Below are 27,890 nucleotides of genomic sequence, written 5' to 3' on the forward strand. Positions count from 1 at the left end.
CGAGCCTTCTTAATGTAAAATAACTGGCCTGAAGCCCAAGTGCTTAAACCAGAACTAATACACTTTTAGAATAACAGACACTGAGCCCTCAATCACCAGTTCCCAACTTAGAAGGATGTAAGCTACCTGTCCTGCCATCACAGTGCAGGCCACAAACCCTCCTAATGTAAAACAACTGGTCTGAAGCCCAAGTGCTTAATCCAAAAGACTTAGAATGATAGCTACACTTTAATCAAGTTACTACCAAGCAGTAATAAATACAATTGAATACTTTAAAGAATGCCTGGATTAGTGCTCAAGTTATACAAACAAAGCTAGATTCAGTAGGCCTGGATCTAGTCTATGCTACAGCAATCAAGGTGTACCAATTTCAGTAAGAAGCAGTTTAAAAATGCAGGCACAATAAGCCTTTAACCAGAAATTCCCAGCTCAGAAGGGCAGAGTCCAGCCTCTCCTCCAACAAGAGTGCAGACCACGAACCTAGCACCAGAAGGATCCAATTGTTACTGGGTTCCCTACTACTGTGTGTCATTTGTCAGGACATCATCCAATGATTGCTTATAGTCATGTTTTTGAGGTTGTGTATACTATCAGACCACAAATCATTGACAGATATTAACGGTATCACCCACAGCATAGTGTCAACCCATGTCATACATATGTCTACCCATGTTAGTACATAACTGTAGTAGAATGCATAATGGCCATTGAAAGATACTATGAGATGTTAACAATGTGTACGACAGGGTATGCCACACATCCCATGTGTCCACTATGCACGTACATGCAGACAGTGCGCACCCACTATGTTCACAGATGTACACTTGCTAATCTGTACTGCACACATCACACACGTACTGTCCACTCACTAACACATGCTGGCAACACATTACACTTCAGCCAAGTGGCACATGGGTGGACAATACATACTCAGACCTAACAGTGGTGTAAACAATGCTACATTGACAATCAGAGCTTTGATGCATAATGTCTGCTCAGATATACCTACATGGATGTCGTTACACTTCCTTGTTGACAACTTGCTATTATTGCTACACTGCTATAGTGTGATCCTGTGCATCAGCACCATGTTAGCCTGCCCTCCGTCAATGATGCAGATGACAGGAGGCGACACAGGTATCATCATATGCACAGGGCATTATGTTGTTTGCCAGAGCCTGACATTGACCCATCCAATCAAAATGTGTGTGTGTGTGTGTGTGTGTGTGTGTGTGTGTGTGTGTGTGTGTGTGTGTGTGTGTGTGGGACAACAGTACAGCATGGACCAATGTTGATGTAATGTGTGTGTGTATGTGTGAGCCCTAGTTGTTTGGTTAATGTGTGTGTGTCTGCATGCACACAGCTCCACCATGTGGCTGCCATATACGGTAGTTTGTGGGACAGCCACAGACTGTACCTGCTAGGCTGTACAGATCACTGTCTCTGGCCATGGACACAGTACCTGTGCCTGGCAGGGGTGCTACGGACAGTATCGGGTACCAACCCTGACTGGGTACTGTCAGCAGAAGCAGAGGTATGACGACTGGTCCCATGTCCCTGCTGGGACTGGCCAGAGCCACGTGCACATGTTCTACTGGGACGGTCAATGGACAGGCCAGCCCCAGCATTGCTGGGGCTGGTACTGCCACTACAGGAGCGGCTGTGAACTGTGGGCCATCTGTGACCACTGCCAGCTGTTGCTGTTGCTGGCATGCGTCCACATCGACGTCGCAACCATCCCGCATGGTCCTGGCTCATGGAAGACATGTTGTGGAAGGCATCTAATGTCTCCACCCAACATCGATCAACGACCTCGGTGTAAGTCCAGATGGCACCGACAAGGTCACGGATGCTGTCATTGATAGCAGTGTAATGTGCCCTCTGTGCCCTAATTCCCTGCCTGGTGTACCGTTCCGTACATGCCTGAGCCTGCATTACAGTCCAGAACATACTGGTCATCGTAAGACCTGTGAGGGCACATCTGCCAGGGGCAATACGACCAGTGGTGCTCCCCCGAGATCCCCTGGACCTCCACCTATGTGGTACCGTTCCAGGTCTACAGCTATGGCTGCTGTGAGGGGATGCAGGTGCCATGGGTACCACACTCTCCTGGTCAATGTCAACTGTATGCTGTCCCTTGCCTATGGCCATTGGTGGTGAGGGATGTATTGACAGTATGAGTGTGCACATAGCTGGGGTTGAACGCTGTGTACTGTCGATTGGCGGACCAACGACAGACCCTGTCAAATCTTCCTCTGCCAATATACATGTGTCATCATCACCACTATTTGTGGCAGTGGTTTCAGGTTGCCTGCTGCTTTCGCCAACCCCTAACTCAGCACCTGTGAGAGGAAGACAGGAACACACATTACGGTCTGCATATGCACACATGCACACATGCAGACATGAACACATGCACACATTAACACATGCACACGAACACATGCACACATGCACACGAACACATGAACACATGCACACATGAACACATGCACACATACACACATGAACACATGCACACATGCACACGAACACATGCACACATGCACCTATGCACACATGGACCCATGCACACATGAACACATGCACACATGCACACATGAACACTAATGCACACCTCACTACAGCACATACACACACATACCAGCAATCCAACACATACTCTATAGTGGGTGAAGGTGGGTGTCAGTATCACAAGGTAGACAGTCACCACACACGTGTCAGCATGCAGAATATGTGTTGCACAAGACCATGCAGTGCAAGTGTAGACGCCCCTATTAAATGGCAGTATACATGGCTTTGATGCAACTGTGTAGTTGTTCACTGATTGGCTACACCCTGGAACACAATGCGTACATGGACACAACATTGCTGTGCAGGTATTATCAGCTCTGCAATGCTCTGTGCACCATCACTCACAAGTATACATGCCATGGCTGCATGTGTTATCTGTGTGACACATAGATATCCATGTCTGAGTGCAGTGTCTGTGTCCATAGCAGATAATAGTGGGCATGGGTGTAGCACATGCATGCTATGTACACACACGGGATGTGCGGTGCATGTTGACATGAAAGAATCCCAATGCTCGACATGGCCCGTATACAGTGGTTATGGTGAGTGTGGGACATATTGCAGATGTGTGGGTGCCAGACATGGCAGGGCATGCTACACGACGGCAACATTAACACTACACATACCCAATGTGTGTCAAGTGACCTATACACCCACTAGCATTCCAGGACATATATGTGACACTTTGTGTGGATGGTGACTGCTGTGCATATTGTGTATACTGGCATATATAAGCACACAGACAACATGCTATGCATACTGTGTATAGGTGCATATGTTTGTACACACACAACACTGAGGTGCAAAGCAATGACTGCTATGAATAGTACTGTGGTCACTGTAACTGGATGGGGTGTAATACCCTGTGCCATCATCAACATGCATCTTGTGGTCACTCACAGCTACTAATGTGTGCAGGACCACGGCTTAGCATGCTGTACCTGAACTGCAGTGCCGTGGATATGTTCACAATTACACAGCCACATTGTACATGGGTGTGTGAGGTGCCCAATAGGGAGCTTTGCCTAACATGACTGTGTTATGTGTTGCAGAGTGTTGCACAGCCCCAAGATAGGCCTCTACCCCTGAGGTACATCATGTGTGTGTGCATGACATGTGGGATACTGAAGTGTGACCTTACAGTGGGTGTGTGGTAATGCCAAATGTAGCATGCTTTCGTGTACTGCGTATGATAAATGTGTTCTGTTGTGTACAGCTGTAGCAACTATGCATATCCAATGTGCAGTACAGTGTTGCCACAATTGTGTCTGCTGCACTGTGCATTGCATGTGATCGAGACAGCTACTGACTTTACTGAGATGATTGATGTCTCACAGCAAACATGCACAGCATGCATTATGCGTAGGTGTGTTACGTGTACACGGCCTACACCTCACCTATGACATGCGCATTTCATTACCAATATTAAAGTGTTAACACACTCACCAGCATGTATTGCCTGCCCTGCTGTCACACCAGAAGGACCTAGAAGAATATGACAAAGTTTGTCAGTGGCCACAACTGTGGCATTGCTACTGTGAGTATGCTAAACTACAGTGGAACAACAGTCAACAGTCACAGGTGTATGGATACTATTCCAAATATCAGTGTTGCACACGTTAGGCAGCACAACTGCTAAACACACAGTACACATCTCACATATGCATATTCTAACAATACAGGTAACGGTAGTCTACAGCTAGGGCGTATTACCTGCACACTCATAGGTTCATAGGTTCATACTAGGCTATCTGCCCTAGGGCATTTATAAGCCTAGCCAGAGTTGTGTGGCTTTCACCACCCCTTAGGTTGAAGAATACTATACCCATTAGTTTGTCGTGCCTCTGTCCAGCAGTGATACAGAGATGATGCCCAGGGTAAACCTACGATCTCCCATCCACTGGTCAAGATTCCTCTTGAACAGAGCCAGCGAGGTGCTCTGTCTCACATGGACCGGGATTCTGTTCCACAGCATAGGGAGTCTCTGGGTGATGAATCTGTCCCTCCAGCATGTCCTATTTATATCCGTGTTGAGGTTTAAGTCTCTTGCTCTTGTGGCTCTGGTGGATTTGGATTTTTTGAGGTGGAGCATATCCATTAATTCCGGGTTGGACATGGCCTTGTATGTCAGGCACAGGTCACCTCTGAGCAGACGGTATGCAACTGAATAGAGCTGGAGTTTCTTCAGTTGGGCAGCATATGGCATATTTTTGAGCCCCTTTATCCTTTTGGTGAGGAACTTTTGGGGTCTTTCCAATTGCTGCAGGTGTCGGGTAAGATACATTCGAATGGGGCATTGTACTCAATCATTGGTCTGATAAGTGAAGAGTACAGGGAACAATGTCCTCCTTGATCTGGATGTGAATCCTTCATAAGCAGGTGGACAATGTAGAAGGTCCTCCTAACCACTTTGGCAATGTGAGTGTCAAAAGAAAGGTTACTGTCAACTTGAGTCCCCAGGTCCCTGATAACCTCTTCTGTGCTTAATGGATTGCCACCTATGTGGTAACTTGGGGTTACCTTGTTTTTACCAAAGGGTATGACTATACATTTTTTGGCGTTTAGCTTAAGGCCATGGCTCTGGCACCAGTTATCCATTTCTATGAGACCTCTCTGAAGGATATCTGTGTCTGATGGATTTTCAACTATGGCACCCAGTTTGGAGTCATCTGCAAATTTTGTCAGCCACAATCCTCCTATGTTTGCCTGCACTTCTGAAAAGTAGATGCCGAACAAGAGGGGTCCCAGGACTGAGCCCTGTGGGACACCGCTTGTGACCGGCTTGGAGTCTGACATGGCACCAGCAACTCTAACCCTGTGGGTTCTGTCCTTGAGCCAGTTTGCAACCCATCTTGTGACATATGGGTTTACATTTAAGCTGGTGAGCTTTTCTATGATACCCAAGTGGGGTATTGTGTCAGCTTTTGCAAGGTCAAGGTAGGCTGTGTGAACTGCCTTACCCTCATCAATGGCCTTGGTGACTGTTTCAAAAATGTCGACCAAGTTCAAGAGGCATGATCTGCCCTTGACAAAGCCAAATTGGGTAGGTTCCAATGTCTGTAGGTCCCCTATGTCTTTATTTATGAGTTCCATTATGATCCTCTCCATAGCTTTGCAGACCAGGCTTGTTAAGCTTATGGGGCGGTAATTACCAGGGTCCGTAGAAGCACCGCCTTTGTGGTGTGGGACCACAGTTGCCGTATGCCACTCTTTGGGCACATTATCCTGTGGTAAGGCTAAGATTAAACAGCAGCCTTATGTGTGGGTTTAGTTCCTCATTGAGTTCGTGTAGCACACAGCCGGGGACACCATCCAGTCCCATTGATGCTGTGTTTTTAGCTTTAGAGAGAGCAGCTCTCACCTGGGCATTTGAGATGATTGGGAGGCTACACTCTGCTGGGATAGATATTTCTCCTTTTGGGGGGAGGGAGGGTAGAAATTTTCACTGAACCTGTCTGCCAGTATGTTTGCAATGTCTGTGGGTTCAATGATTTTTGTATAATTTTGGACTAATTCTGAGCATATCTGGGAGTTTCCACCCAGATTTCTAACATAGCTAAAGAAGGCCTTATGATTGTCTTTTGAGTCCTTGGCGATTTTTCTCTCAAAGTTGGCCTTGGATGATTTTATGAGTGATCGTAGTTTTTTTACTAGTATTGATCAGAGATGTCTTCCCTTTTAGGGATTTTGCTCTATCTTGTAGTAGCTTTCTCCTCTTGTTGTAAAGTTTGTTTATGGCTGGGGTCCACCAGATTGGCTTGCCTTTGGTGAAAGGGTCTTGATTTTATTTGGGATTGCTTGATCCATGCAATCCTGGAGGTGCTCGTAGAAAGCATTTGTAAGGGATTCAGCAGCGTGGGTTGTGGTTTCCAATGGCTCAGGGGCCTTGAAGGATACCCCACCAGTCTTAAGTGTGAAGTTGGCTTTTGAGAAGTTCTTCACTGTGGTCTTTTATTGGGAGTGGGCGGGATGTGGATCTCCAGTGAGATTAGTTTATGGTCTGATCTCACCAATCAGGGATATACTTCCGGTGTGGAGCATTTTGTCCCCATGTTTGTGATGATCAGGTCTAGTATATTTTCACCTCTTGTGGGAATGGTGACAAGTTGTTCCATAGCATTTGAGTTTATGAACTCCAGGAACCTTTGGGCTAGGGTATTGGGGCTTGAGTAATGTTCCCAGTCTATGTTTGGGTAGTTGAAGTCACCCAATATGATGGTGTTTGGAGAGACATTTATACTCTCCAGTGTCTTCAGGAAGGCTGTATGGGGATCCTGAGTTTGAGAGGGTGGCCTGTAACATGCTACAAACTGTAGATCAGTTTTGCCTATGGTTAATTGAACCTGAATGGTCTCTGATGCTTTGTGAGTTGCCACCAGCCTGGAGGTGTGGGTATCCTTAATGAATATGGATACACCCCCTCCTTTTGTGGTACGGTCCGGGTTTTGGGGCCGGAACGCATGATATGAGGTAAAACCTGATAGTGCTGGGGTGCTCTCAGGAGCCTTGAACCAGGTTTCAGTCACAGCACAGACATCGATGTTCTCTATACTGAGGAGGGCTTCGAGGGCATGCATCTTGAGATTTAGACTTCTGGCATTGAGCAGCATTACCCTTAGTTTTTTCCATTATTGTTTTCTAGGGCGGTGGGTTTAGAATTTTAGCCTTGTCTAAAAAGTCACTATGGGGTGGCAAGAGCCTTTGCCAATATCCAGAAACCCAGGGTGACAGGTGCAAGCCGTCCCTTATGACAGCGTGGCTTGTCAATCATGTCATTCCAGGCAGACAGACATTGGATCCCCTTAGAATGACACCAGAAATTAAGCCAATTATTAAAACTGATCATTTTGTCTCTGTATTGTGGCATAATTCTTGGTGAAGGTAGGATACTGCTCAGGATCAGGGTCATACCAGCCTGGGCTACATAATCTGAGAGCTCCTTTATGTCTCTTTTCATGTAGTCCAGGGAGGTACATCTCAGGTCATTCACACCGGCATGGACAATGACTGAGTCATACTTGTACTTGCTGTGGAGTGACCTGAGTGCTTGTGTTATGTGGCGGATTCTAGCCCGACAGGCAGCTTACTGTGACCCTCTCCTTGTTCAGTCTGGTGAGTGGGACGTCAGTGTGTCTGACTATGGAGTCACCTATGACAAGTGTGTCTGGCATTGTGTTTGGCCTTAAGGGCTGTGACTGATTTGCACACTGACTTTGTGATCTATGTGTTGCTTGTGTTATGTCATGAGGTGGCAGTTGTTTGGGTGTCTGCTTTGGAGGCCTCTGCTGTTTTGGTAGATTTTTGACCAGTGCCTCTGAGTATGTCTTTGTGTGTTTATGTGTTTGATTTGTAGTTGTGATAGTTCTATGTGAGACTGGGTTTATGGTGTGTGTGGTTACCTTCTCCTCCTGTCTGGTTTTGCCAGTCCTGAGTTGAGAGAGCTCAGCCTCCAGTTTGGCTATATAGTTGCATCTCTCGCATGTATTTGTGTTTTGTGGGAGGAGGAGAGGGTTGTCTGTGTACATGAGGCAATTGTAACATTGCCTCAATATTCCCAGATTCACCAGCTGAGCAGGAGAGGACGCTAGCAACTGACCCTTTGACATGCTAGAAGAAATGAAAAAGTTTGCTGTGTAACTGAGTCAGAAAGGACCTATAGGGAAGTGGGTACTCAAGGGGGTTTTAAGCTAGTGAAGTACTTTGTATAATATAGAAGTGCTTTACCTGACTAGAAAATGCTTTAGGAACAAGTGCTGAGCTTTACAGATAGAGAATAGACTGTTTAGATTACAAGTAGAGCAGTTCTAAGGGAAAAATGAAGAGCAGACTTTACGGAGCCAGAAATAGTTTAACATTGTTTAACCGGTGCTGCCCGATGGTGCTCTAGTGGCAACTCCGCACTAAATGCAGAAAAGGCAATAAGTCAGTAGTACAGGCTAGCACACTTTAGTGGGCAGCCAAACAATTAAATTAAACAGCAAACAAACACTTTTTGACTTGAATTAGACTAATTTCGACTAAAATGTACTTTTAAGTGCAGATAATAAAAAATGCAGTAAATAACTATGAAAACAGTTAAAGCTTGCTCTAGGTAAGCAGTAGAAGGTAAAACAAATATAAAAAACAGCAGGATACTTAATCAGAAAAGCAGTCGCTTTTTTTCAGTTCTCTGTTGCCAGGAAGACTCAACAGGACCACGTGGAGCTGTGTCTGAGCAATATGGCTTCAAAAAAATGCCAGAGGCAGATTTTAACCAGGGTACTTCAAAAGAGCTAGAAATGGTCCAAAATGACCAATTACTACAGCTTCTTGTGCTGAGGTCACTTCCCTCAAGGACAGGTAGGCTATTCAAGGCTCCCCACTCCAACTGGTGAGCTAAGAAACTTCCTTCTATCCAAGTAAGGCAATGGACAACACAGGAACTACAACACAGCCCAGGATACAGCAAGGCCTGTAAACTGGTCTAACTAGTTTAGGAGAGGCAGGAAAACAAGGAATTTTTTTTGTTTTTTTTGTTTTTAAATAGAAACACACAGAAATGCAGAAAAGGCAATAAGTCAGTAGTACAGGCTAGCACACTTTAGTGGGCAGCCAAACAATTAAATTAAACAGCAAACAAACACTTTTCGACTTGAATTAGACTAATTTCGACTAAAATGTACTTTTAAGTGCAGATAATAAAAAATGCAGTAAATAACTATGAAAACAGTTAAAGCTTGCTCTAGGTAAGCAGTAGAAGGTAAAACAAATATAAAAAACAGCAGGATACTTAATCAGGAAAGCAGTCGCTTTTTTTCAGTTCTCTGTAGCCAGGAAGACTCAACAGGACCACGTGGAGCTGTGTCTGAGCAATATGGCTTCAAATAAATGCCAGAGGCAGATTTTAACCTGGGAACTTCAAAAGAGCTAGAAATGGTCCAAAATGACCAATTACTACAGCTTCTTGTGCTGAGGTCACTTCCCTCAAGGACAGGTAGGCTATTCAAGGCTCCCCACTCCCACTGGTGAGCTAAGAAACTTCCTTCTATCCAAGTAAGGCAATGGACAACACAGGAACTACAACTCAGCCCAGGATACAGCAAGAACTGTAAACTGGTCTAACTAGTTTAGAACAAACAGGAAAACAAGGAATATTATTTTGTTTTTTATTGTTTTTAAATAGAAACACACAGAAATGCAGAAAAGGCAATAAGTCAGTAGTACAGGCTAGCACACTTTAGTGGGCAGCCAAACAATTAAATTAAACAGCAAACAAACACTTTTCCACTTGAATTAGACTAATTTCGACTAAAATGTACTTTTAAGTGCAGATAATAAAAAATGCAGTAAATAACTATGAAAACAGTTAAAGCTTGCTCTAGGTAAGCAGTAGAAGGTAAAACAAATATAAAAAAAGCAGGATACTTAATCAGGAAAGCAGTCGCTTTTTTTCACTTCTCTGTAGCCAGGAAGACTCAACAGGACCACGAGGAGCTATGTCTGAGCAATATGGCTTCAAAAAAATGCCAGAGGCAGATTTTAACCAGGGAACTTCAAAAGAGCTAGAAATGGTCCAAAATGACCAATTACTACAGCTTCTTGTGCTGAGGTCACTTCCCTCAAGGACAGGTAGGCTATTCAAGGCTCCCCACTCCCACTGGTGAGCTAAGAAACTTCCTTCTATCCAAGTAAGGCAATGGACAACACAGGAACTACAACACAGCCCAGGATACAGCAAGGCCTGTAAACTGGTCTAACTAGTTTAGGAGGCAGGAAAACAAGGAATATTTTTTTGTTTTGTTTTTAAATAGAAACACACAGAAATGCAAAAAAAGGCAATAAGTCAGTAGTACAGGCTAGCACACTTTAGTGGGCAGCCAAACAATTAAATTAAACAGCAAACAAACACTTTTCGACTTGAATTAGACTAATTTCGACTAAAATGTACTTTTAAGTGCAGATAATAACAAATGCAGTAAATAACTATGAAAACAGTTAAAGCTTGCTCTAGGTAAGCACTAGAAGGTAAAACAAATATAAAAAACAGCATGTCATCCTGCTGGGTGGCTCTGGCCTCCATGATGACACATGTGTGATGCTGTTGCTGCTGTAGGCCAGGAGCCACCACACTTAGGAGCAGCTCCTCCACTCTGGTGAGGGGGGGATGTATGGCTGCCCCACCACCTGTGGCAAGCTGTTGCCTATGGATATCAGATGCACGCTGCCAGACATGTCTAATTAAATCACTGCAGTAATGGTGTACCTGCTCATAACTGGACATATGAGCAGGTACACCATCACTGCAGTGATGGTGTACCTGCTCATATGTCCAGTTATGCATGCCTATGACATTTACTTGGAGAACAAGCTCTTGCCACAGTGCAGTATGGTCATGCTGGTGCTGGCTGGCCCTGGAAAAAAGCAGCTTATAGTGCTGCACCAGGCTGTTCAGAATTTCCTGCTCCTCTGCGGCTGAATACAATAGATTACGTTGATGAGCCATAACCCTGGAAGACAATTAAATGATATGTGTGAGCATGTCATGTGGCACACTTAGGTTCATAGGTTCATAGGTTTATACTAGGCTATCTGCCCTAAGGCATTTATAAGCCTAGCCCAAAGTTTTGTGGCTTTACACCCTTATGTTAAAAAATATTGTGCCCATTAGTTTGTTTTGCCTCTGTCCAGCAGTGACACAGAGATGATTCCCGGGGTAAACCTACGATCTCCCATCTACCGGTCAAGATTTCTCTTGAACAGAGCCAGCGAGGTGCTCTGCCTCACATGGACCGGGATTTTATTCCACAGCATAGGAGTCTCTGAGTGACAAATCTATCCCTCCAGCATGTCTTATTTATATCCGTGCTAAGGTTTAAGTCGCTTGCTCTAGTGGATCTGGTAGATTTGGATTTTTTGAGGTGGAGCATGTCCATTAATTCTGGGTTGGACACGGCCTTGTATGTCAGGCACAGGTCACCTCTGAGCAGACGGTATGCGACTGAATAGAGCTGGAGTTTCTTCAGTCTGGCAGCATATGACAGATTTTGGAATCCCTTTATCCTTTTGGTGAGGAACGTTTGGGGCCTCTCCAATTGCTGCAGGTGTCGGGTGAGATACATCCTGAATGGGGCATTGTACTCGATCATTGGTCTGATAAGTGAAGAGTACAGGGGAACAATGACCTCACTTGATCTGGATGTGAATCCCTTCATGATCAGGTGGGCAATGTAGAAGGTCTTTCTAACCACTTTAGCAATGTGAGTGTCAAAAGAAAGGCCACTGTCAACCTGGATCTCCAGGTCCCTGATAACCTCTTCTGTGCTTAGTGGATTGCCACCTATATGGTAGCTTGGGGTTACCTTGTTTTTCCCGAAGGGTATGACTATACATTTTTTGGCATTTAACTTCAGGCCATGGCTCTGGCACCAGCTATCAGTTTCCGTGAGACCCCTCTGAAGGATATCTGTGTCCGATGTACTTTCCACTATGGCGCCCAGTTTGCAGTCATCTGCAAACTTTGTCAGCCATAGTCCTCCTATGTTTGCCTGTACTTCTGAGAAGTAGATGCCGAACAACAGGGGGCCAGGGACTGAGCCCTGTGGGACACCACTTGTGACCGGCTTGAGTCTGACATGGTGCCAGCAACTCTGACCCTGTGGGTTCTGTCCTTTAGCCAGTTTGCAACCCATCTTGTGACATATGGGTTTACATTTAAGCTGGTAAGTTTCTCTATAATACCTGAGTGGGGTATTGTGTTGAAAGCTTTTGCAAGGTCAAGGTAGGCTGTATGGACTGCCTTTCCCTCATCAATGGCCTTGGTGACTGTTTCGAAGAAGTCAACCAAGTTCAAAAGGCATGATCTGCCCTTGACAAAGCCAAACTGGGTCGGGTCCAATGTCTGCAAGTCCCCTATGTCTTTGTTTATGAGTTCCATTATGATCCTCTCCATAGCTTTGCTGACCAGGCTTGTTAAGCTTATGGGGCGGTAATTACCAGGGTCCGTAGAGGCACCGCCTTTGTGGAGTGGGACCATGAAGTACAAATATCACTTAAATGCCATATATAGCATCTATCTGTCTATCAGAGGATACACACATTCAGTACCACATATCAGTGCTCAGCCCACAACTGGCTGACAGTGCCTGCAACACTCCATATAACACACCATAATACATATAATACACCAGTAGTCAGCACACTGTTTGGGATACAATGCACAACCTCACCCCGGGGGTATATATCAAGCTAATGCATGAAGAAATATGTCATCCAATGCAATGAATGTCATGTACATTTACAGTATAACCGGTAAACCACCCTAGTCTTTGATGCCATACCCCTACCTAACATATGTGCACGGTTGTTAATATAGCTGGCATACTGCTGTAACAGAGTATACATGTTGCTAGGTACACACACATACCCTGTAACACACATGTCATTGCGGGCATGGTACAGGCATCATTAAACACACATCAGACATACATACAACACACAGATGTATGCAGACACAGATGAGCATTACTTGTGTACCTTATAGTACTGTGTGCCTCTACTTAGAGATACCTATGCCTGTGGTATGTAATCTGTGCAGACTACAGGAAACACACAAGACAGTATTACCAGGGACTGTGAACATACACCATACTGTGCTGTTTAGGCCTACAACTTCAGGTAGTACAACAGTCCATATGTGAGCTGGAGTCACCAGCAGTACCACTTACTGAGCATACATGTATTGCTTCAGCCTACATTGGGACACCACAGTCGTACACAAGGAACTATGTCACAACATATGCCATCCTACTATGTCTGCATCCCAATAACTGACACATCTTTCTACGGCCTCACACCTAGGACACAAACTACCATGACAGACACAACCTCACACTAAGTTATCACACCTTTACAAACCTTGCACACAGTCACTGTCACACTCATTCCACCTCACATAGCAGGTATTGCACTGAGTACATGTGTGTGTGTGCATTGTGTCATAGGTAGGTTGTACGCTATTGGCCCTAGGGCCTAGAGCAGCCTAGCCATATGCTACCCTGGCCTTTGACACACATGTAATGTGATTTCACTTGCTCCTGTCAACCGGATACACAGAGGTGACTCCCAGGGCATATTACCCATCTCCAAAACAATCATCAGGGGTATGTATGACATCTGCTAATGAGGAGTCTTGTTTGTTAATGCTGGGTGGTTTAGAACAAGAGTATGGCATATTTGTGGATAGGAATCTGTACCTCCAGCATGTGCTGTTTAGTGAGGTGACAAGGATTAGGGCCCTAGGTCATTTAGCCCGGAGGGATTGTGAGGTGATGTCATGGTGGTTGGCCGACTGCTATGGGTGTGACATACTTCGGTATGTCCAGCAGTGGTAACCTCTGGGTGGGCGGTATGCAACGCACTCTAGCTGTGGTTTGTGCATCAGTCTGCATAGGGCATGTGTTTGAGGGCAGTATTACTCTTTGTTAGGTATGTCTGTGGCTTTTTCACTTCCTGTAGTTGTCATGTGAGGTACATACCACATGGGGCATTGTGATAAGTAGAGGGGAACACTGACCTATATTTCCCTAGATGACACACCTTTTGTGATGACACGTACCATGTAGACAGATTACATTACTACTGTTGTCACTGTGATTATCAAAGTGAAGCCTACTGTCCACCTGTGTCCCGTGTACCCTTCTGACACCATCAGTGTTAGGCAGGCTACCACCTATGTGGCAGTTACTGCGTAAGGTGTTTTGGAATGGGGCATGGCACTGCGGTATCAACACTGGTGTTCAGTCCATGCCTTGGACAACAGGCACCTGTTGCAGTACATATGACCCCATGTCTCCCTCACTCTCTCTCATATATATATATATATATATATATATATATATATATATATATATATATAAATATATAGATATATATAAATATATATGTACATACATACATACACATACATACATATATACATATCTATCCATATCTATCCGTATCTATCCATATCTATCCATATCTATCCATATCTATACATATCCATACATATCTATACATATCCATACATATCCATACATATCTATATATATCTACATATATCCATATATATCTATATATATATATATATATATATATATATACATCCATATATATCGCTATATATCTATATTTATCAATATATATCCATATATATCTAAATATATCCATATATATCTATATATCTATACACACATTTATATGTATACATACATGTATATATACACATACATGTAAACATCCATTGCTTTACATATAGCTGCACATATAGGCACATATACTGCCCACCTTGCATGGTGGGGATGTCAATTAGGCAAAAGTTGTGAGACATACGGTTATGTAATACTATTTTACAATGTTGTGCAGAATGCATTCTGCTGTCCTCAGGCCATATAGCTGTTGCAGGCCTCACTGCCTATAGCTCAGTCCCACAGAGTTTAACACCACATGACATATACCAGCACTGCTTGCTTTCTGCAATGCCACACACTGACTGCTGCCACATATGGATGATTCACAGTATGTAGAGTACCCTTCAGACACATCTTTCGGATGTCACCAAATACATATCTGTTACATACCTTACCTTTGTATTCCTCACCTCCGTCTGTTGTAGGTGTTGTTTTTTGATTTTTTATTTATTTATTTACTTTTTGTTTTGTTTCCTCTGTGTGTTGCTGTTTGTTTTCAACGTCTGTCTCCTTCTGCCTGTTTGTGTCTGTCTGTCTCTGTCTGTCTCTCTCGTTTGTGCTCTCTCTCTCTCTCTCTCCCAGTTGTTGCAGTGATATTATTGCATGTGTGGACAGCAGATACAGGCTGCTTTTCTAGGTATCTGCACATGTGCATGTGATGGCCTCTGCACCAATTGGTGCCCACCATTTAGTAATTGCATGCAGCCTGCTGTGTGGTAATTGCAGTTCTCACTGTGATTTCAGGACACTGCTATAAAATGATAGGTTAGGTAGGTGTAGCCCTTTCAATTTTGCAAGGTGAGGACCATGATGGTTTGCTGTGGACACTGTTGTCTCAGTCAGAAGGTTGGTATATGTCTCATATCTGAAGCTGGGTTGTAGCCAGTGAAATGCATGTTGTACTGAAACCTGACTGTTGCTTCTTCCAGTACACTCTTCTCAGTGTGTAGATTTACTCACACCTCCTAATGCTAACACTGGATACATGGGAGTATGTACTTTCTTTTCGAATTAGACAACTAACTGGCATACAACAGTACTTATTCCAATGTATTCCTATGGCTTTCCTATTTTCCCTTTACATTCACTCATTGTAATGCATGTTGTATTTCTTTCAGCACCAAGTTATTGTATATCTGCTGTGGTGTAGTGATACTTCATGCAGACTGGTGAGTCCAAGGTCCCGGGTTCGACACTGGCAAGGTTTTTTATTTTGCTGCTGAGCAGTACAAGGGCCTTGTCATACAGAGTGACTAAGGCACTTTTAAGCAGTTGTCAGTGGGTTTGCATGGGTTTGCGCGATGCTTAGCAATGCTAAGCTAAGCTAAGCTTAGCTTATTTTATTTTAGCAATACTGAGCCAAGCTTGGCTTAGTTTATCATATCTTAGCAATGCTAAGCTAAGCACACACATGCGCACACTGGTGCAAACCCGCTTACTACTGTTTACAAGTGCTCACTCCCTTTAACCCCTGCGCTCATTTCTTTGACAGAAAAGTAAATGGAGAGATAGGAATGTGGTGATAAAGGGTGCACAAAGAGGGGAAGACAGTAGGGAAACCAGCTTGGGATGTACAGGATGGGTGTTGAGTGGGTCCATAGCTGCCCATTTCTTTACCAGCAACAGCTGTGCATATGCAATACATTAGGAGGGATATTTGAATCCTTCCACCCCTGAGAGAGGGGTGAGGACAACTAAGTGTGTTGTATTACCAATTATGAATATCAGGCACATGCAATGTTTGTGAACTGCTACACTGTCATTAGCATGTTACTCACTTCTGAACAGTTTGTGGTTTGTTTGTGTTGACATTAGCACAGTCTGCTCAGGACAGCTGGACATATTTCACTACTGTGTATGCCTACCTACACCCTTGGTTGTGCCTGACTACACAGGTATATAGTACCTTTGGGTAGGGGTGCAGAAGTGCAGAGTGCATTATTTATTATCGTGTGATGTTTATCTTACTGAACATGCAGAGTTGCTGTGTACCTGTAAGTCTATAAAGGCTAGTAGTCTGTCTGAGTAGCTCCCACCTGTGGACATATCCAGATGGTAGACAGAGGTCAGCCTAGTATTCTTTGACTGTGCACCACAGCAGTCTTTTCAGCACCTGAACAGTGGCATTGTCACAGGTGGTTGCTAGCAGTACTTGGCTACATCCTTTGATATTTCTGTGTTGTACTTCTACATAAGGGCATGCTTGTGGGATTCATTCTACAGCTATTTGCAGAGTGTGTAACAGCAGACAAGCTGATATGCCTGTGTGTTTCTGACTCTTCCTGGCCTCAGATACACTCACGTATATATTTTAACAGCCTCAGGGAAAGGTACATATAACTGGGTACACCTGTGATATATTTCAGACTTTTTGCAGTTCAAACTTTGGGGGATTCAGAGCATATGTGTTATTACACCTTTTCTGACGTGCAAGCAGTGTCTACTCTCACTTATTGACATTTGTCATTAAGTGAGATTCCCCACCTTTTTGCCTACTGTTAGTGCATTTCACAGGGAGTCAGAGGGGCAAAGCTAACATTTGTTTACAAATCAGGGTCATCACTGTAGATCAGTCACTGTTGGGAGGTCTGGCCTGTGACCTATGCAAATATGTCAGTGTTTATCCTGCTCTGATACTGTGTGGGGTTTGTAAGCTGCTACTGTAACCTTATTTCCTACTAGCATGGCTGATTCTCTTTTCACAGTCATGTCATGCAATTCCACAACACCTGCTGGTTAAGACCCATAGAACAAGATTTGTGTTATGCCATTCCTATTTTCCCTTTACATTCACTCATGGTAATGCATGATATATTGCTTTCAGCACTAAGCTATTGTATATCTGATGTGGTGTAGTGGTACTTCATGCAGACTGGTGAGTCCAAGGTCCTGGGTTCGAGACTGACAAGGTTCTTTATTTTTCTGCTCAGCAGAACAAGGGCCCTGCCATGCAGAGTGACTAAGGCACTTTTAAACAGTTGTAAGCGGGTTTGCGTGGGTTTGTGTGATGCTTAGCAATGCTTAGCTAAGCACACACAAGCTCACACTCACGCACCACCGCTAACTACTGCTTAAAAGTGCTTACTCCCACTAACCCCCACGCTAATTTCTTTTAAAGAAAAGAAAATGGGGAGATAGGAAAGTGGTGAAGAAGGGGGCACAAAGAGGGAAAGACAGTAGGGAAACCAGCTTGGGATGTGCAGGATGGGTGTAGGGAAGGTCCATAGCTGCCCATTTCTTTACCAGCAACAGCTGTGCATATGTTTGAAATTTGGTGTGAAATTTGAAACCTTCCACCCCTGAGAGAGGGATGAGATCAACAAAATATGTTGTACTGCCAATTAGAATTATCAATTTACATGTCCAGCAGACATGTGTGTGAATTGAGCAGCTATGTATGGGGCGTAATTTTTTTGTGGGAACAGATTGCCCTTTTTTTTTTTTCTGTTCAGGTGAGAGTGGAATGTGAGGTAGAGGAAGTAGATATATTTGGGGAGGTAAGTTGGGGAGGTAAACAGACAAGATAAACAAGACGCATACAGGGGCAGAGTTTGACTTGAGGTGGGTGAACACAACTGACAGGGAAGGAAGTTTGGAAATCGCAAGCCCATGAGCCCACAGATGGTAACAATGGAACTGAGATCCCACCCATGGGCAGTCACCACTGCACCTTCACAGCCCCAAGGATGGCTGTGCTGAGGGCTGTGTATGCTGGGCAGGCTCACCCGAGAGACATGCCATTCTCGCCTCGAGCTGGTGTAGGGGATCAGAGACTGAATGCTGGATCTCCCTACGCACCACAGCCCGGACACTAGCAAGGGTGACAGGTGACCCTCCTCCACCCACGCTTGCATGGGGGACGAGCCCCATCCCCTGCAGCGCTTCCACCAGAAGGTGGCACAGGACCAATGGAGGAGGGGAGCCTGGGCTGGGCACCAGAGCCGCTGGTGCCAGGTGCACTCACCAACTGAGGAGGGACAGGTGGGTCCGCTGGGACCGGCCTTCCCATATGTTCTGTGATTAGGTGTGTTTAATTACAACATAAACAACAGCATTCCAGATTAGTTGTAACAGCATGCAGTAATATTCCCATTAACCCAACACACCATGGTTCCAACAGTTGAACAGCAAGTATAACACATGCATATATTGAACGACAGTGGATATTCCAACAGCATGCAGGGATGTTTGGTAGCAACAGGCCACCATGAACGTGGTGTTTGAACAGGGCACATGCATCAACATCAATGCAAATATTTATAAAACAATAGGACATATGTCCCAACAAATATTTAAGATTACACATACCCATTGAGGTGTGGAGTTGCATGGTTTATGCACATACGGTAGAGTGTAGAAAAAATCTCGGTTAACATCTTCTAATGACCTTTTAGTCTACACTACATTCCCAGTGACTGCAAGTGTATATCCCCTACCTGTATTATTACACTTGCCACCATACATTAGGTTGTGTCATGGGTTTGGCTAGTTCAATATATGCCTGACCTATATCTGACATACTAACTGTCCAGGATGCAGATGCTACTGCTACATATTTCTTGTTTGCATTTATATTTCTTTATCTACATATCTGGGATGTTTTCACCTGACATTTTCACTTTGATTTGTACATAACCCTGCATTTCTTGACACACACTCACATTTCTGGTGAATAATTACATGCTACATGTGTGCCAGGTTTACTTATTCATGCCAGCCAGTAACTGACTATTGTGGACTGTATATATGTTTCACAGCTACTAGCACTTCCATCACCCACTTTATATGGGACTGCATAACTCTGGGTTGCCAGCACATTTTCAAACAGTACTGTTTGTATAATGCAAGGTACAACAACATTTCAGACTCTGTGACATAGACACACTCTGGGTGTTAGACCTTTATTAATGACATTGCACACTTTTCCACAGGCTCACTCCTTTATTTGTTTTAACGGTGTTTATGGCAGACATGTTCAAGACATATTATACCATTATTAATAGGTTAGAACAATCTTTTTACAGGCTCACTCACGTATGTTATATGACAGTGCCTGCAGAGATATTATTCCAGACATATGTTACCTTTCTTAATGGGTTACTACACTCTTTTTCTGCCTCTCTGACATTTTTATCTGACAGTACATGCAGAGGACTTATTCAGGCAATTCTATGGCTGTTTTATTGGACTACAACACTTTCTTTCATGCTCTCTCCCATATTTTATATAACAATACATGCAGAATAATCACTAACTTGCCTGGTGGCGCAGCCTTAGCAGCCTATCAGCATAGGCCTGCTGATTCATAGCACGGTCACCTGCAGCTGTAAAGTAAATGAAGGGATATTGAGATATACCTATCCATTATACATACTCCATTATCAATTCTTACATACTGCATTCCATGACTACATACTCAGTTGTGGGGCATTCTGCATCCCACAGTCCTCCTGTATCCACTGGGTCAGGCGGTCCTGCTTTCATCTCTTCAGGTCTGGATGGTAGTGATGGACCTGCTCACCAGTCCGAGGAATGCCTGTGGCACTGGTGAGGTCACGAGCTAACCGGTTCCAAGCCTCTGCCTTGTACTCCGTCCCTTGGAACTGGCCCTGCAGGAGTCTTGACTCGTGACAGTGGACAAGGAGCCAAACCATGTATTTGGACTCCTTAATGCCCCAACATTGAGCTCGGAAGCGTGAACCCTCTCCTGCACCTGCCATTCTGACTGCAAATGTGAACTACAATCAGTTATGGCGAGTATTCCCGCCTATGGGGCTTAAATATGCTGCATTTCCCTGCACTTTTTTGCGATTGGCCATTTTGTAAAATTCTCGGCTGACTGCAACCTGCTTAGTAATGGTTAAACTACCATTCGTAAGTTTATGAATGCTAATAGTGGCTGCTTCCCCTTTGTTGTCATGGCTTAGTTATTCTGTACTTTGATTATGATGCACAGGGTCCTGGGTTTGAACCTGGTCATTCTTTTATTTTAATACTGTCTAGACAGGCTAAGAAGTGTGGCTGCGTTTAAGCAACTTTGCTCTACGTTGCTCCACGGTGCCCTATGGTGCCCTGGTTGGCGCGGCACGCACGTCCGTGCAAACACATTGCGCTGGGTAAAGAGATTTTAAACTTTGGACAACTCTATTGCCCTGGGTAAAGCGCTATTAAACTATGGGCAACTCTGTTTAGCTGGATAAAGTGCTATTAAACTATGGGCAACTCTATTGCACTGGGTAAAGAGCTATTAAACTATGGGCAACTCTGTTTAGCTGGGTAAAGCACTAATAAACTATGGGCAACTCTGTTTAGTTGGGTAAAGCGCTATTATACTATGGGCACCTCTATTTAGCTGGGTAAAGTGCTATAATGGGTAAAGTGCTATTAAACTATGGGCACCTGTGTTTAGCTGTGTAAAGCGTTGCTTAACACCAGGCTATTATATATCTGGGTCCTTTAAAAATATATATTTTGTTTACTGATACATTGGCCATGTCACTGCTTTTAATAAAATTTTAATCATATATGTCTGGTATTATTTCAAATACTGACTTAAAACATAAATAAGAAAGGGGAGTGGTGCCACTCGAACCGTGAATGCCTTCTCTTTATGCATATGCTCTACCATTACGCTATGGAAATTTGGTGTGATTTGCATAAACATTCTTTCTTATGCTCTTCCATGTCAGAATTGCTAATTCTAGCTTAGCAATGGGCACACCCACGCAAATACGGGCAGCTATATCGTGGATTTATAAAAAATATATAATTATTTACTTTATATAAGTGTGATGGGGGTTTACAGTGTCAGGGAGTGTGGTGTTGGGTTCAAGCACATTTGAGCGAACTCGCTCTTGTGTGTAGACATTATGCTTTTTAAAACCTTGCAGGGGTGTGCACATTTAGACTGCTCAGCAGTCGGACCCGCCCCCTGCTTTCCTACTCAGTCCGTGTAAGAGTTACAGTTGAGTCAGCATGCCCTCATGAATATTCATGGCACGCTGATGTCAAACCATTCAACTGCAGCCTCTGAGTAAGACTTATTAAGTCTTACACGGAGGATTAGTGAATCCGGGGGATGGTTTTAATTAATACTGAACCATAATCACTTTTGGTTGGAAAGGGGCACTTCGAGTAAGCCAAAGGTATATGATAGGTGAGCATAATGTCCCCTCAATATACTGATGTTATTTTGGCACAGATGGAGTATGTTTATAATATTCTATACACTTTTTTTGCTGAAGAATTATAATGTTATTTCTATGGATAAGTGGTGAAAACTTGTTACACAGATTTCAAGGTTATTTAAACACAATTAAATCCTTGAAATTCTCTTTCATTTCATGAGTTTTGTTTTTTTTCCTCAAGTGCAGTATATTTTATTAAAAACAGAAAAGTTAAACAAACAAGTATTTTTACTAATTTCTTTCTACTCCTTAAACACCAGGCTGTTGTCAATATCTGTACAATATTTATTAACTCTTAAGCATCTTGGTACATGCCTATATTTAAATCTTAATTTACAATGGACTGTGTTCCCTGCTTGTCTCTTGTTCTTAATAAAATCTTTCTGAATCAGTTCAAATTCTGTCTTGTATTCCACCCATTTTGGAGCTGAACCCACTGTGAAGGATTGACTAAAAATGATAATTTTTGAAAAATAAGATGAATTATATATCTTTAAAGAAGAAAAGAATGGTAATAGAATATCCAGCATGAGGACTACCTATGCCTGTATTACAGATAACAGCTCCAGATATGTGTCTTATAGTTCTTCATGTCATTGAGGGATGATAAGGAAATTAAGCACAAGGATATATGAACAGTATTACACTTCAAAAAACAAAACTAATCCACCTTTTCCCTCCCATTTATGTGATGTAATTGGTCATCCACTGATCATTGTGTCATTTATTTCCTTTGTGTTCCCAGTATTATTGCTCAGGGCCAGGACCCCACTAATTGTGAGCTGAACAGAGTAGCCTGTAGCATCACATATGCAGGCCCTGCACTTTAGGGAGGATTTTTTTATACCCTAAGTGAAGCTAGTGACATCACGTAAATCACTGCACACAGTGTAAGCTAGTGTCATGCACATCATTGCATACAATGTCAGCTAGCTACATGCACATCACTCCACACAGTATCAGCTAGCATCACACACATCACTGCACACAGTGTGTCAGCTAGTGTCATGCACATCACTGTACACAATGTCTTCTAGCTACATGTACATCACTCCACACAGTATCAGCTACCATCACACACATTACTGCACACAGTGTGTCAGCTTGTATCATGCACATTGCTTCAAACAGTGTCAGCTAGCATAATGCACATCACTGCACACAGGCCCACAGGCCCAGTTAGTATCATGCACATCACTGCACACAGTGTCAGCTATTGACACATACATCACTGCACACAGTGTCAGCTAGCATGATGCACATCACTGCACACAGTGTCAGCTAGCATCAAGCACATCACTGCACACAGTGTGTCAGATAGTGTCATGCACAATGCTGCACACAATATCAGCTAGCATAATACACATCACTGCTCACAGTGTCAGCTAGTGTCATGTATATCACCGCAAACTGTATAGTGGATATAAAAAGTGTACACACCCCTGTTAAAATGGGAAAAAAATATAAAAAAAACAATAAGCTGGTTACATAAGTGTGCAAACCCTTAAACTAATACTTTGTTGAAGCACCTTTTGATTTAATTACAGAATTCAGTCTTCTTGGGTACACAACTGCCATCAATTAAAAAGACTGTGATTAACCACAAATAAAGTTAAGCTGTGCTAGTAGGATTTTCCTGACATTTACTCAGTTACCTGTTACAGCAAAAGCCATGGTTTGCTGAGAGCTTACAAAACATCAAAGGAATCTCATTGTTGAAAGGTATCAGTCAGGAGAAGGGTACAAAAAAAATTTCACAGCATTGGATATACCATGGAACACAATTAAGACAGTCATCAAAAGTGGAGAAAATATGGGACAACAGTGACATTGGAAAGAACTGGATGTCCCTCCATAATTGATAAAAAGAAAGACAAAAGCTGGTCAGAGAGGCTACTAAGAGACCTAGAGCAACACTGAAGGAGCTGCAGGAATTTCTGGCAAGTACTAGTTGTGTACTACATGTGACAACAATTTCCCGTATTCTCCATATGTCTAGGCTATGGGGTAGGGTTGCAAGACGGAAACCTTTTCTTACACAGAAAAATACCCAGGCCCAGCTAAAAACAATACATCAAGTCTCTCAAAAGCATTTGGGAAAATGTGTTATGGTCTGATAAGACCAAGGTTGAACTTTTTGGCCACAATTCCAAAAGGTACATTTGGTGCAAAAACAACACTTCTCATCACCAGAAGAACACCATCCACACAGTAAAGCATGGTTGTAGCAGTATTATGCTTTGGGGTTGCTTTTCTTCAGCTGGAACTGGGGCTTTATGAACAGTTCCAAATGCCAGTCCCTTTTGGCCCAAAACCTTCAAGCATCTGCTAGAAAGCTGAAGATGAAGGGGAGTTCCACCTTCAACATGACAATAACCCCAAACATACATCCAAATCAACAAAAGAATGGCTTCACCAGAAGAAAATTAAACTTTTGGAATGGCCCAGTCAGAGCCCAGACCTAAATCCAATAGAAAATCTGTAGGGTGACATGAAGAGGGCTGTGTACAAGAGATGCCCTTGCAATCTAAGAGATTTGGAGTGCTTTTGCAAGGAAGAGTGGGCACATATTGCCAAGTCAAGATGTACCATGCTGATAGACTCCTACCCAAGAAGACTGAATGCTGTAATTAAATCAAAAGGTGCTTCAACAAAGTATTACTTTAAGGGTGTGCACACTTATGCAACCAGCTTATTGTACATTTTTTTGTTTTTTATATTTTTCCCCTAACAGATTTGTTTGTTTTTCAATTAAATTGTACAGGTTATATGTCACATTAAAGTTAGGAAAAGTTTTGAAATGATTTATTGTGGTCTAATTTTTTGTATCACAAAAACTTGACATTTTAACAGGAGTGTGTACACTTTTTATATCCACTGTATGTCATCTAGCATCATGTACATTACTGCATGCAGTGTGTCGGCTAGCATCATGAATACCACTGCATAGAGTGTCAGCCAGCATTCTGCATATCACTGCATACAGTGTCAGCTAGCATCATGCACATCACTGTATACAGTTTGTCAGCTTGCATCATGCTCATCACTGCTCACAGTGGCAGCCAGTGTCATGTACATTACTGCAAACTGTGTGTCCTCTAGCATCATGTACATCACTGCATGCAATGTGTTGGCTAGCATCATGAACACCACTGCATACAGTGTCAGCCAGCATTCTGCATATCACTGCACACAGTGTCAGATAGTATCATGAACATCGCTGTACACAGTGTATCAGCTTGCATCATGCTCATCACTGCACACAGTGTCAGCTAGATCCAACCCAATCAGATGCTTTAGTTTTACAACAAATCTTTCCTGCAATTATGATACAACCCCATTAATGAGGTCTTGATCGTGAAAAGAAACTCCTCTCTCCCTGCTCCCAGGATGCATGAGCTGAAAAAGCCACTCTTTTCTACCCCTCCCACACTAGCTGCTCTAAAGTCCATGCTCTTATTCTGTCGTGGTCTGCCTGGAAATAGTAAGACCTTCATCCTTTACACCACAGAGCATGTGCTCACCTTCTCATTATGTTGAATTACACTAACATTAAGTATTTTGTATTTCATGTATAAGACAACAAATTTGTGGATTTGAGAGGTAGGGCTGCTGAGAATCGGATGGATTAATAGGAATATTTTGTCAAGCTAAATTAAATGCTATTGTCTGCCATGTCTTAGCTAGCATATCATATATATTTAATGAAATAATCTATTGCTATCATGCTTTTAAGTAATTATTTATTATGATGCCATCATTTTTTTGTTTAATGTATTAGCCCTGTTAGTTTTTCAAGAATATAAAGATATTTTTGGACTTTCAAGAAAGAAGTACCTACTCAGTGAATAAGGCCTTTATTTTTTTCTTTCACTTTCATTTGATAAGTGTTTTAACCTTATGTCTGGTAGTTACAGCCACATCCATTACAATCTCAAATTCAGAATAATCTTTTAGATCTTATAAAATGTATTGTCATTTTATATTGTATTTGTATTATCATCTGGGATTACTCTGTCACATTTCACAGTGTAATAGTGATGTTATTGCTTTAAAATTAAATCAGTGCTGTTTTATATAATGTCTTCTGTACCTTCTTAATAAATGTCTTTCTTTTGTCTCAACAATGCACAATTAAAGAATGGAAGCTTAATTCACAGCTATAGTCTCTTGCTGTTGTCAGTGCACATCATCTGATTTTGAACTTTCATTATTTTAATTGCTTAAATAAAAATAGCACTCTTGCTGTTTTGCCATAATATTTTCTGTTGATGTTTTGGCATAGCTTTTTATCAAACTTCCTTCACATTTGTTATAGAGTTAAGCTAAGGTAAGACTGAAAAGCTTGGTAGTTTTGTATTTGAATCTTCTCTCCATCTATAACTATGAATTTAATAGCCTAGCAAGTTGCTACAAAGTGATTGCACACTCAAAAGAAGCAATCCTTGCACTAACAGAATATTTTCTCATGTTCTCCACTTGTCCACTGAACTATGAGCTATCATTGAGTACAGTGCCATCATTAGCATGTATCTAACCCTGCATGTGCAACAACTGGAATGTCAACAATAGTTCTTCAATAAAAGAATACAGGATATAAATAGTATGTTGTATGCAGACCACCTCAAATCCCTATCCCTGGAGTTTGTCTCCTACAGGCTAAGAGGAGGACCTCCTTTCTATCCACAAAACAAACAGCACCAATAATACTAATTTTGAAGACTTAAACCTTACCTGTGATACAAGTGGGACATAGTGGAGAAACAGGTATGTATCCCAGTGATTACCCATTCTCTGGAATAGGCTGCCCATCCATGTGAAGCAGAGCTCCTCCCTAACCAAATTCATGTGTACCTTGGACAACTGGATGGGGAACCAGAAATTTACCACTGGTTTGGCATCTATTTCTATAATGGACACAGGCAGTCTTTAAATTGCTCATCTTACATATCCCTTCTTGTAAATGTTTCCCAAACAAGGGTACCAGAACTTGTCAGAGAGGTTATTAGCCTGGTACACACCTATGAATCTATAAACTGTGGATATCTTGGACTAGTAATGCCATGTATGAACTCTCTGCTCTGGAAGCACCAGTAGAGGAGCACTGTCTAAAATAAAGAGATTTGGAATTCCATTTTCAGAATTTACTTATATCTGGAATTCCATTTTCACAATTTACTTCTCTTTGTAACATTATGACTAACATAGATGACATTTCTCTATTTTTATCATTTCAGGATAGTTTGAATCACACAAAAATCAGATAGTAGCAGTCTTTGAAACTGAACAAGTCAGAGTCAAGTTGGTCCTATAGCCTTTCTGAAATCTGTAGTAAAACTGTTTTTATTTGCCATTACTTCTGTGAAAAATGCTGCGTTCTTGGAAGGTTTTTTTACAATGTCATTCTAATGAGGCATGTATTTACATTTTACAGCTCCACTTAAACATTTTCTCTTGCAGTTGATAAAACACTTATTCAGGTTGACTTGAACTAAAATAAAAATGCTCAACTACTTAAAAGAAAGCAATAGTTCAAAACTGTACAATATTTCAAAAAGAAAGGTGTTTGAACAAAATGATATAATTGATGGCTTGTGGGAAGAAATAGGAGGAGTTATTTGAGTAGGAGTGATGGTTTGCTGTGAAAATCTGCATGGAGAGGTAATAAGACTGACTACGGTGACTGAACTCTAGAACATGTAGAATAAGCATAAGATTTTCGTTATAATGACAGAGAGACTATGGACAGGAAAATAAATTATTAAATTAATAGAATGACAATCTTCTAAAGCAAATATGGAAATACATTGTTGGACATTGTCCTTATATGCCATTAAAGCAGGGTTTCTTTGTTATATAAATACTTCTGTAAGTTTTTTTTTTCCTGAGTGAGGAATGTAACCATTTTTGTGCATATAACTTT

The sequence above is a fragment of the Protopterus annectens genome, chromosome 1.part2 (assembly GCF_019279795.1).
Source record: "Protopterus annectens isolate FY-2018-M chromosome 1.part2, PAN1.0, whole genome shotgun sequence".
Taxonomy (NCBI): Eukaryota; Metazoa; Chordata; order Ceratodontiformes; family Protopteridae; genus Protopterus; species Protopterus annectens.